At 47.2% G+C, this 11215-nt stretch overlaps 1 pseudogene; it reads left to right on the forward strand.

Moving 5' to 3' along the window:
* Window positions 1–9531, forward strand: part of LOC112118298 — a 69317-nt pseudogene extending 59786 nt beyond the window's left edge.
* Window positions 9532–11215: the final 1684 nt, after the last annotated feature.

The following is an 11215-nucleotide window of genomic DNA, read 5'->3' on the forward strand; positions in this document are numbered from 1 at the left end:
CCCCCCCCCCCGGCCTCCTCACCCCATCCCCAACCCGCCTCGCACCGCTCCGACACTGCCCCCCCGGGCCTCCTCAGCCCCCCCAAATCCATTCCCTCCTCGCCCCTCCCCCTGCACTGACACTGGCTCCCCGGGCCTCCGCCCCCCCCCACCCAATCCATCCCGTCCCTAACCCCCCACCCATGCACCTACACTGGCTTCCCTGGCCTCTGCACCCACCAAAACCATCCCCTCCTTGACACCCCGCACTGCACTGATACTGGCTCCCTGGGACTCTGCACCCTCCAAAATCCATCTCTTCCCTGCCTTCCCCCACACACACTGCCCCAACACTGGCTCCCTGGGCCTCTGCATCCCCCCAAATTCATCCCCTGCCTGGCTGCCCCACTCCCCTTAAATCCACCCCATCCCTGACCCCTCCCCCCCCACTGCTTACAGTTTAACTGGACCTTGCCCAAACCCGGGGGTGGGCTGGAGAGGACCCAGCCCTATCTATAGCGGGCAGGCTGGCCTGGAGCAGGCCCCGTGCCTGGTTGGGGGGACCCTAGCCCCAGCAAGACCCCAGCCTTGCCTGCCCTGGCCTCCCCACCATAATGATTAAATGACATAATGTTAATCGTTTAACCAGTTAACTGTTTTAACCGATATTTACATCCCTACTTCCCCCCCCATATGCTGACACTGGCTCCCCATGTCTCTCCACCCCACCCCTGAAATCCAACCCCCTCCCTGACACACACACCCCAAATTGAAGATGTGGCATTGCAGCCTGGTGTTTGGCCCTCCCCACTTTTACATTTTGGAGCAGAGGGGTGAGCCTGTATTTTGCTAATTGTTTTTAGTTGTCGTGAGCAAACACAGGATACACTGAATGTAAACTGTCCACTTTCCTCTCTGTACCTTTATCCTCCACTATTCCTCGCTCTCCTGTGGGTTGGCCTGTTCCCCTCTATCTGCTTCTTTTCTCAGCAGATTGGAAGTGTCCGAATGGCTCCAATACAAGGCAAGGTGCAATTTGCAGTTACACAGAGCAGACCAACCTGTTTCAGGTAGCAGGGGGCTGCAAGTGGAAAGGAAGGGGGTGGGGAACCACCCAAAGGCAATTTACCTCTTCAACACTGGCCTGAACTTTAGAAGCATAAACCTGAGCTCAGGGGGTGGGGCTGTTTGCTCCTGCGTCAGTGGGGGTGGGGCTCTAATTACCGGGACCACCCCTCAGGTTGTGAAGCTAGGTTGGTTGATGCCCTGTCTGCTGCCATACTGGTTTGTAGTACTCCGTGCAGGAGGATAATGCTGTTATGTTCTAGTTGCCATTGGTGCCAATCTGGGGGTGGGCTGTGGTGCTCTCGCTCTCTCCTCTGCCTCGGATCGCCGATCCCTGCCATGCTGACCCTTTGCCTGCTTCAAACTGGTCCCTCGGTAGAGCAGCTGCTGGGCTCCCTGGAGCAGGTTCCAGTAAGATGGTGGGGAGCTTTCAGGGGGAAGAGAGCAGGGTGCGGGCAGGGGGTGGAGGGAGCCCTGCAGTGTCCTGGGTGATCGGAGATGCCAGGAGCAGAATTAGCACTTTGCTGGGAGATGTGACTCGTGGCACCCATGGGCCTGGCACCATGAGCTCTGCCAGCCAATAGTCACTGTAACCGGGTACCTGTGCCACCGATGCTCCCTTCTCGCCAGGCCCAGATATGCCCAGTGCTGGGAGCAGGGCTAGACTAGCATCCCTTTTAGTCTAGCCCAGTGCTCTTCACTATTTTTGAAGTGGGGGCCACTCTGGCAAAAAACCTTCAATGTGTGGGATGTGAGGGTGAGGGCTGCGGGGTGGGGATGAGGGGTTCAGGGTGCACGAGAGGGATCAGGGCTGGAGCAGAGAGTTGGGGTGAGGGCTCTGGCTGGGGGTGCAGGCTCTGGGGTGGGGCTGGGGATCAGGAGTTTGGGGTGCAGGCAGGCTGCCCCATGGCTGGGGCCAGAAGACTTCCCCCCAGTCCTCTCCCTGCCAGCAGCAGCTAGCTCTGGGGCAGAGGCTCCTTTTTCCCCCTGCTGGCAGGGAGATCCAGGAGAAGGGGCCCCCTCTCTTAGAGGAAACTTAGGAAGCCACACTTAGGGTTGATGAGAGCTGCCACTGGCTCCTGGGCCTTGCAATGAAGAACACTACTCTAGACCATGCTACAGAGCTCCCTGGAGAGTTCTGCTCCTGGCCCAATACACTAGCTTCCTGGGCCTCTGCATCCCTCCACTCCCTCATATGCTGACTATGGGTCTTTTGAGCCGCTCCTGTCACACCCTCCCTGATTTCCCCCCTCCCTCCCCCCCCCCACCCAACGCTGATACTGGCTACCTGGGCCTCTGTCCCCTTGTCTGCACCTGTGTACACTGAAACTGGCTCCCTGGGCCTCTTCTCCCTCCCCCACCCAATAAACTAACACTGGTTCCTCAGGCCTCTTTCTCACTCCCTCTCCCTCACCCCTGTACACCAACACTGGCTTCCTTGGCCTCTGGTTCCTTGTGCCCCTCCATCCTCTCTTCCCCCCCCCCCAAGATACTGACACTGGCTCCCTGAACCCCACTGTTTGAGTCCCAGTGACCCAGAGTCCATCCTCTGAGATGAGCTCTCAGCTTCTCTTCCCGCAGATGCACCCAGTATGCATTACCACTACCATCCCCCCAAAAAACAGGAATGTGTCTTATGTATGGGGCATAAAGTACAAAAGAAAGTTGGAAAGAAAATTCCAAATCCCACTTGCTTCCAGGATTCCCTAGGGTTGGAGCAGTAGTTGATTTTTTGGGAGGTGGTGGGGCAACCTGCAGCGGCACAGATCCAGAGGTGGAGGGTCTGCTTCAGACACTTAATCACAAAAGCAGCTTCCAGTTACTTTCATTTTCCTGTCCAGCTACCATTTGAAGTACTCTTCTCCCCACTAAGTCCCTGTGCTTCTGTCCCTGTCTTCCCATATGTAGGGACCTCAAAACAGAAAGGGACATTTCAATTACTTTTCACTCATCTCCCTTCTATGGTGGTCTAGATCAGTGGTTCTCAGCCTTCCCAGACTACTGGCCCCCTTTCAGGAGTCTGATTTGTCTTGTGTACCTCACTTAAAAACTACTTGCTTACAGAATCAGACATTAAATTACAAAAGTAATTTACTGAAAAATTGCTGACTTTCTCATTTTTATCATATAATTATAAAATAAATCAATTGGAATATAAATACTGTATTTGCATTTCAGTGTATAGTATATAACGCAATATAAACAAGTCACTGTCTGTATGACATTTTAGTTTGTACTGACTTTGCTCGTGCTTTTTATGTAGCCTCTTGTAAAACTAGGGAAATCTCTAGATGAGTTGATGTGCCCCCCCCTGCAAGACTGTGTGCCACAGGGGTACACATGCCCCTGGTTGAGAACCACTGGTCTAGACTAGGATAGGTTTTTTGCATGTTAGCTACTCTGAGGTTGCTAACCCCACTGGCAACACCACTTAGAACTTAGTGTAGACATGTTTTAAAATTTTTTTAGCTTGTTTTGGTCAACCCTAAGCTTCCCCCTCACTCCCACTAGAGGAATCTGAGACCCTGTTCACCTGATCTTGCCGTACTCTCTTCCCCACCACCCTGGAGGCAAAGTAACACAGATCATATCAGAAATGGGGTTACAATTCCAAGCCTCAAGGGAAACCCAGACTTTCTCCCTGGGAAGGCAGCACTGATGGGAGGAGCGGGTAGGGACGGAAAGAAGGTGGTGGGCAGAAGCAGTTCTATTAGCTCTCCTTGTTCCACATGCTGATTAGAAACACTGTTCCTGCTTAGTTCCTTTCACTTTCCAGAGCGACATTTTGTGACAGGATGCAGAGGCCTGTCACGTGTTCAGACCCTTATCTCTCTGTGCTGCCGCTGACTGTGTCCCTGCCACTGAGCCGGGATGATCAAATCTATTCTAAGAGGAAAGGGACTTCGCAGCTGCTTTCAACAGCAGGCAAACACCATTTCTTATACCTCTCCCCTCCCCTCCTCAGTTTCGGAATGAGGAACTGAAACAATTGCTTGGGCCACATGTGTCTGAGCTACTCCAATTTTCAGAGTGTTGATCATGCTGGTGGAGCCCTGGCTCTGCACAGATACAGGGGTCTGCTCACACACAACTCAGTGTAGGATTTGGCTTTAGCCCATAAGGTGCCTACAAAGAATTTTTATAAAAATTATAGTTTTGTCCCACTGTTTTGTTTTTTTTTTCCTCCCCCAGGTTTTAATTCAACTGGTTTAACACATGTTAGAGGAAAACTACCTTGTCTACACTAGGTTTTTAATACATATAAGCTAGTGTGCACTACAAAACATCATATATTTTAGTCTATGCAAGGCTCGAATAAAAATCATGTTTCCTTTCAATTAAGTGTCATTTGCATGGCTTTGCTGATGATGTAATCCTGGCAGTTCTCTCACTGTATACAGTGTTTTTCCAGGGAAAGCAGGAATTCCTAGGGAAAGACCTGTTTTTTGATGATTAAAAAAAATAGGGAAAACCTTTTTTAAAATTTTCAGGCCTTCATTATGTATTGTAAAGAAGCAAACGTACACAGTTCTTTTCTTTGCATGTTAACTTGAACCTCAGTTACTTGCTCATCTTAAAGAAAAGCAAAAGAAATTTGTTTTCAGAGTTTCTTAACTTTTGAGGATGGGAATGTTTTTCTTTTTGAGTTTTAAAGGAGGCACTGAAGTTGGGGTCTTAGGGTGGAGTCATGGTTGCAGCTTTAACAGCAGCGATTGCCATCTCTTTATAACTAATATTACTTTATCAAATTCACTCCTTTCCCCCTGCTGCATCCCTCTTACTTGGATAGTCTGTTCTTCCTTTCTAGTCCTAAAGAGTTATGCAGTGTCAGCATGCACTGTTTAAAAGTGGACACATTCCACTCTGGCTCCTGCATTTAGTTTGGTATTGGGTCTTTATTCACTGATCAGTGACGTTTGGGGGCCTTGAGAATCAAGGATGCTAACAAAAAGTAAAAATTATACTGCTAAGAGTTGTGGATCTTCTATTGATCAGCAGGATGACGAATCATTCCGAGGGAACCATGCAGCAAGGATCAGATTGTACTGAGAGTATCCGACAGAAAAGTCATCTGATTAATTCCCAGCAAGACCAAGGGGAAAACCAAAGAAAACCAAGTAAGCAGAGCTTCTTTGCTTAGAAATGGACTGGATACACACAAAGGGGGGGAGGGGGGGGGTGTCAAACTTTCCAAAGAGGGTGCAGCTGTAAAAATCCTAATTTGTATGTGCAAATGAATATTAGATCACTCAAATGTTTTTTTCATCTGCAGTCACCTGGTTTGAAACTTTTTTTCTCTGCACAAATGAAGGATTTGTCACTTTCAAGTCCTTTTTTATGGATACACATGTTGCTATATTTGAAAACTGGCCCATGCCTCTTCTGCACTCCAGTCTTACCTACTACTGTTTATATTAAGGGTAAAAATCTCTCTGAAATTGTAACCTGCAGTGGGAGGGTGTAGGTCTTTGTCTCTCTGTAGTGATTGGTCCACATAAGATGTTTGTTTCCTATAGATGCTAATATTGAGTTTCCTATAGATGCTATATAAGCACCAAGTGCATCAGTAAAAGTGAGCATTTACAAAACTCTCTATCTATTCATGCCAAAATAGCTGCAGTGGGATAAAGTAGCTAGTTTGTGCATGCAATTAGATTAGCCCATCCCTCTTTCTGCCAGTGCAGGATTGTTGTTTATTGTAATTTAGGGAGAAGGAGTACCATCTCCATAGCTGGTGTTGTAACCATCTTCCATTATACTAGACTGAAAGGAGCTTGAATCTCTCTACAGCAGTCACTTTCTCAACCCTTTGGAGGAGCCATTAATGCTAAATATAGTTTGCCTCCCCTCCTAAGGGCTAACATCTCAGACAGGGCTCACAGAAACTTGGACTAATTGCAAGGTGCTGGGTGCATGGGATCTGTGCCTGAATGTCTAGGAGAAGGCACAGGCTGGGCATGGGGCAGAGACTGCAGAGTGAGGGTGAGTCTGAGACACATTTCCAACCCTGCTCCTCTGCTTTGATCAGCCAAAAGCCAGTCATCTCTGGGATTACTCTAGGTAATGGGGCCTGAAGAGTGCAGGGAAAAAATGGGGGATGGACAATAACAGTCTCATGTACCCTCTAATACATGGGAACTAAATGATAATGTTTTTGATAACTTTGGTTCCCTAGGCAGCTGTAGACGCTTTAATGACTTTTTTTTTTTTTTCTTCTTTTCAGATTATTGGGCTAAGCTGTATGAATTGGGCAAAGGTCGTGTCCTCTTCCCTGTTCTAGTACTTGCAGGTGGCATAGTTTTTATTGGTCTTGCAATTGTTCTGGCAGGTGAGTTTCTCCTCCTCACCAAGTATATGTTCCCCACTCAGCCCTTGAGTTGTCGGTAGCTCATTCTCTCCTCCCTGGTCTCTTTGGTCTCAGCAGTCAACTCAGAAAAGAGTTAAGCAGGACACTTCTTCCAGCTTCCTTTACTTCCCCTCCCGCCATATGCTGGTTAGCAACAATTGACTCTAACATCCCAAATTCCACTGTGTGCGTAGCTCATGCATCTACACCAGGAAAATGCTGACCTGGATGATTCTGGCTGCAAGAAGGCCACATCAAAAAGAATCTTTCATCTGGATTTTGAGGTCCAAACTGTATTGTCTAAGTAAGCAAGAAGTATGGCTACTGCTAGATCACCAGAAATATTTAGACCCTGTCATGTAGTGGTACAAGAAGGCCACAAAAAATGTGGCACCGTCCAGCCGGATGGTTCTTGCAGTGTTCTGTTGCCTGAATATTGGAATCCAGACAAGTAGCGGGAATGATGCAGAGGGTTTCACAGCAAGCATAACTCCTCACCCCCACCAGCATGGAGAATCTCTGCACGGCCTGTACAGGAGTCCTGGCCACTGGGAGCAGGATGGGGTTTGACTAGAGCAGTTCTGCACCCCTGCAATGGTCCATTGTGGTTGTTACAGCAGGGGCACAACTTCCATAGGCTTAAGGAGTCTCTGCCGCCTGCATGTGGGGGTCTTATTTCGTCTCTGACAAAGGGGAGACAATATCTCACTGGTGTAATTTCTTGTTTTCAGTGACAATACGTAAGCCTTGCCCAGCTCTTCCAGACTTCGCTGTGACCTGGTGTCCCAAAGACTGGGTCGGGTTCGAAGGGAATTGTTACTTTTTTTCTGACGATGAAGGGAGCTGGGACTCCAGCCAAAACTCCTGCTCTTCACTCAGGGCCTCCCTGGCAGCGATTGAAAGTGAGGAGGAGAAGGTGAGAGAGACACAGATACTTTGTACTTGCCACAGACTGCGTGAGGTGTGGGAATGTACCAGAGCTCAGAGCATAAAAAGCCCAGGTGTGCCTCTTGTGTTGGAAGTGAGAAAATGAAAGTCCTAGCAGCTGTACTCCAACCCATGCTGTGCTCTGTGGATCAGCAAATGGAGAATCCAGTGCAGAGTATAGAGGTGTGTGAGTGAGGGGACAGTGGGGAGCTGCAGAATGTGACAGCTCAAATGTTTTGTTTTGTTTTCCTTTGCCCTTTTTATTAGGCTTTCATGCTGCGCTATAAAGGCAAATCTGACCACTGGATCGGCCTCCGGCGGGAGCAGAAACCGGATCAGCCCTGGAAATGGACCAACGGCAGCGAATTCAACAACTGGTGAGTCCCTTGTTGTGTTAATAGCATCCTAAAGAAGAGTCTGGAGCATAACGTGATTCCTAGCTAACAGTCTGGGCCAGATTCCGCTCAGTTACCCTGGATTTATCCCAGCATAATTCCACCAGCTTCAGTGGACCTGCTCCAGTTTTACACTAGCGTAACAGAGCAGAATTTGACCATGTGATGCTCCATAGGACAGGCTCTAATGCTGTAGATGGTTGTTTGAATTCTCACTAAGCGTAGAGTGGTTGCTGCATTTGCTTGAACACCGTCTCTGCTGCCTGTGCCCAGGCTTGTTAGCAGCCTGTATTGGGGAGCCCTTCTTCGTTGTTCAGATTTTAATACCAGAAGGGACCATTCTGGTCATCCAGCCTGATCTACATAACACAGCCCTGAGAATTTCACCCAGGGATTCCTGTGTAAAGCCCGTAAGTCCTGCTTTGAAAAGGAAGGAATATCACCCCGATGTCACAGCTGGGGACTTGCAGTGACTTGCCCAAGGTCACAGAAGGTGGCTGTTGAGTCCCCGTCTAGGGCCTGAATCACAACTTGAATTTTCCTCTCTGATAGAACCTAGGAGCCCTGTCCAAAGTTAAGACACTCATACATTATATCCCCAAATCAGGAATGAGTTTGGCTTTAGTGTATCATAGGTAACTGAAGCAGTTCACAAGGAATTTGCTTTTGAGGGTTGGTGACGCCTGTGCCGTTATCCAGGATAAAACAATATGGATCATAAATGAGCAAAGACTAAGTTCTAGGAAACTGAAGAGTATTTAACTTTGTTACTTAAAAGAAGCCATTCAAGATTTTGCTCATTTAAAATAGCAAAGTTTCTAAACCAAACAACTCACTTTTAAGAAGCAGTCTTGAGGCAAGCCAATTAATGCAAATTACATTTAAATTTAGATTAAATCCCAGTTTTTGGTTTACAAAGGTTAGCGTTTTTTGAAGTACAGTCTAAACAATTTAATGTTTAACAAGAAAAGCTGTTAGTACGTTAGTTTATAATCACATGTTTATATTTCCTTAAAATTATTGTAAGGATGTATTTAACTCTAATCCCTTGGCAGGACTTCTGCAAACTGTGTTCTAGGCCTCAGGGTTTAAAATGGGCACTTCACACTCTTCAGGGTGTGTCCTGGCTGGGTGAATCTCAGCAAATTCTTCTCTGCTGTTAGCATTGCTTACTGCTGTGGGGGAGTCGGTCACTTCCCCTTGGACTGGAAGAGCCCATCACAGACTCAGTTGGGGGGATGGGGAGAGAAGTGAGCAGGAACTAGAAGAATATCCACACACGAGCAATGCTTGAGTGGAAACCAGACTCCCCACTTCTTAAAGCACCCCTCCTCTTTTTCCCCTTTGGCTGGCTTTTTTTTACCATTTTTACTGGTTCCTGCTCTAATTTTCTCCTGCCAGGGGGACCTGGGAGTGGAGCCTGTTGTTGGTACAGGAAGGGAATTCTGGGGGGCTGTGAGTGCAGCAGCAGCTCCCCAGAAAGGCCTGCACCCTCTGCAGGGTCTACCCCTGTATGTCTGAAAACTGCTCAGCCCCTGCCTGACTCCAGCTCCTGGTGTTTGTGTTGCAGGTTTCCAATAAGAGGAGGTGGCGACTGCCCGTATCTCAGTGATGATGGGGTCAGCAGCTCAAAGTGCTATGTAGGGAGACACTGGATCTGCAGCAAACCAGATGCATTTACAAAGAGAAAAGGACATGCAATGGAAAGACACTCGCAAGTGCAAGGGAATAACTGAAATGGGAGACAGAGCTATTACTATCCACAGACAAGTTGTGAAGTACTATGAACAGTGGAGTGAATTTCCTCCTTCCAATTAATGCAAATTACATTTAAATTTAGATTAAATCCCAGTTTTGTTTTGTCCAGCTGAGAGTCCATAGCACTGGGCTTCCATCCCTTTTCTTGGAGCTACGATTCCTCAGGCGTGCAGATCCACTCATACTTCAGAAAGAATTCTTGATCTCCAATCTGCAGCTTTCTTTGCTCAATTTCATCCTATTTCTTCTACTTCTCCCCACTCCGAGCCTGGCTAAACAATTTCTCTCTTTTGGGGTTTACACCCCTCACACACTCAGTTATGTTCCTAGAAAGTTAGGTCAGTACAATTACATTGTTCAGGGGTTTGAAAAATCCCTTTGATACAGCTACTGCCTCTCAGTGAGGTGGAGTACCTATGCCAGGAGTAGTCAGTTATTTTTTCCTCAAGGTCTACATTTCTTAGTCAAGGTATGGTCAAGGTCCTTACTTCAGAGAAAATAATTTAAAAAAAATAATTAAATAAAAAGATTTTTGGCGTCTGTTCAAAAGCATCTGGCAGTCCGGATTTGGCTATTGACTACCCCTGACCTACACCTACAGGAGACGCTCTCCTATTAGCATCGGTAGCATCTTCACTGAAGCTCTACAGTGGCTCTGCTGTGCTGCTGCAGTCTTTTAAGTGTAGACCTGCCCCATGTCGCTACTTGCCCAAGCGAGGCACCTTTTGTTCTTATATTAACCAATCCGGCAAAGCACTTAATCACATGCTTAACTTCCAGTGCATGAATAGTCCCATTGACTGTAAAACTAAGCATGTGCTTTGCTTTATCAGGGCCTTAATCTTTCCTCCCAAGTCAAACCCTCTAACCCAGTGGTCCCCAATGCAGTGCCTGTGGGCACCATGGCACCTGCCAGGGCATTTGTGTGCCCGCCTAGTGACATGGTGTGGAAAAGTAGTGCCCAGCAGGGGAGAGAAGCCGTGGCCCCATGCCTGCCGGGGACTGAGAACGCCAGCAGGTGTGGGGCTGCGGCTTCTCTGTCCCCTGCAATGATGGGCAGTGCCAGTGGATTCATTGCACTCTGCAAGAAGAATGAATCCTTTCCAAACTTTGTCTTATCATTGCATTATCCACCAAGAAGCTTTGTGCATCAAACTTCTTTTCAACACGTCATGAATGTCGTTATTAAAATAATTAACTCTATTCGAGCGAAACCTTTGCAACACTGACTTTTTAAGGCCCTGTTGGAAGATGTTGATGATAAACAATCTGATCTTAACTTGCACACATAAGTACGATGGCTGAGCAAAGGTAAAGTTCTTGCACGTTTAAGCCTAATTGAAGAGATCAAAGAATTTCTGAAGTCCACAAATCAGAACTTTAAGCAACTAGAAGACTCCAGCTGGTTAATGGAGTTGGCTTTTCTTGCTGACATCACTGACAAATTGAACATTTTAAATCTTGAGCTCCAGGGAAAACACAAACGTGGCTCAAATTATAGATTCTGTAAAATCATTCAAAGCAAAACTGATCTTGTGGATGTCACATATGAAGACTGTCTCTTGTACATTTCCCAAGTATGAAGAAAATGTATGTGACAGTGATTTTTAACCCATCACTATTTGTTATTGTAGAACCAATGTGAATGAAATTGTTTTTAGTTATCCTGTACCATTGTAACTTCTGTTTACCATTTTATTACACTTGCCATTTTGCCTACATTGTAACTTCTGTGCCATATTGT

Source organism: Terrapene carolina, unplaced genomic scaffold, assembly GCF_002925995.2.
Source record: "Terrapene carolina triunguis isolate 2854851 unplaced genomic scaffold, T_m_triunguis-2.0 Scaffold29902, whole genome shotgun sequence".
Lineage (NCBI taxonomy): Eukaryota > Metazoa > Chordata > Testudines > Emydidae > Terrapene > Terrapene triunguis.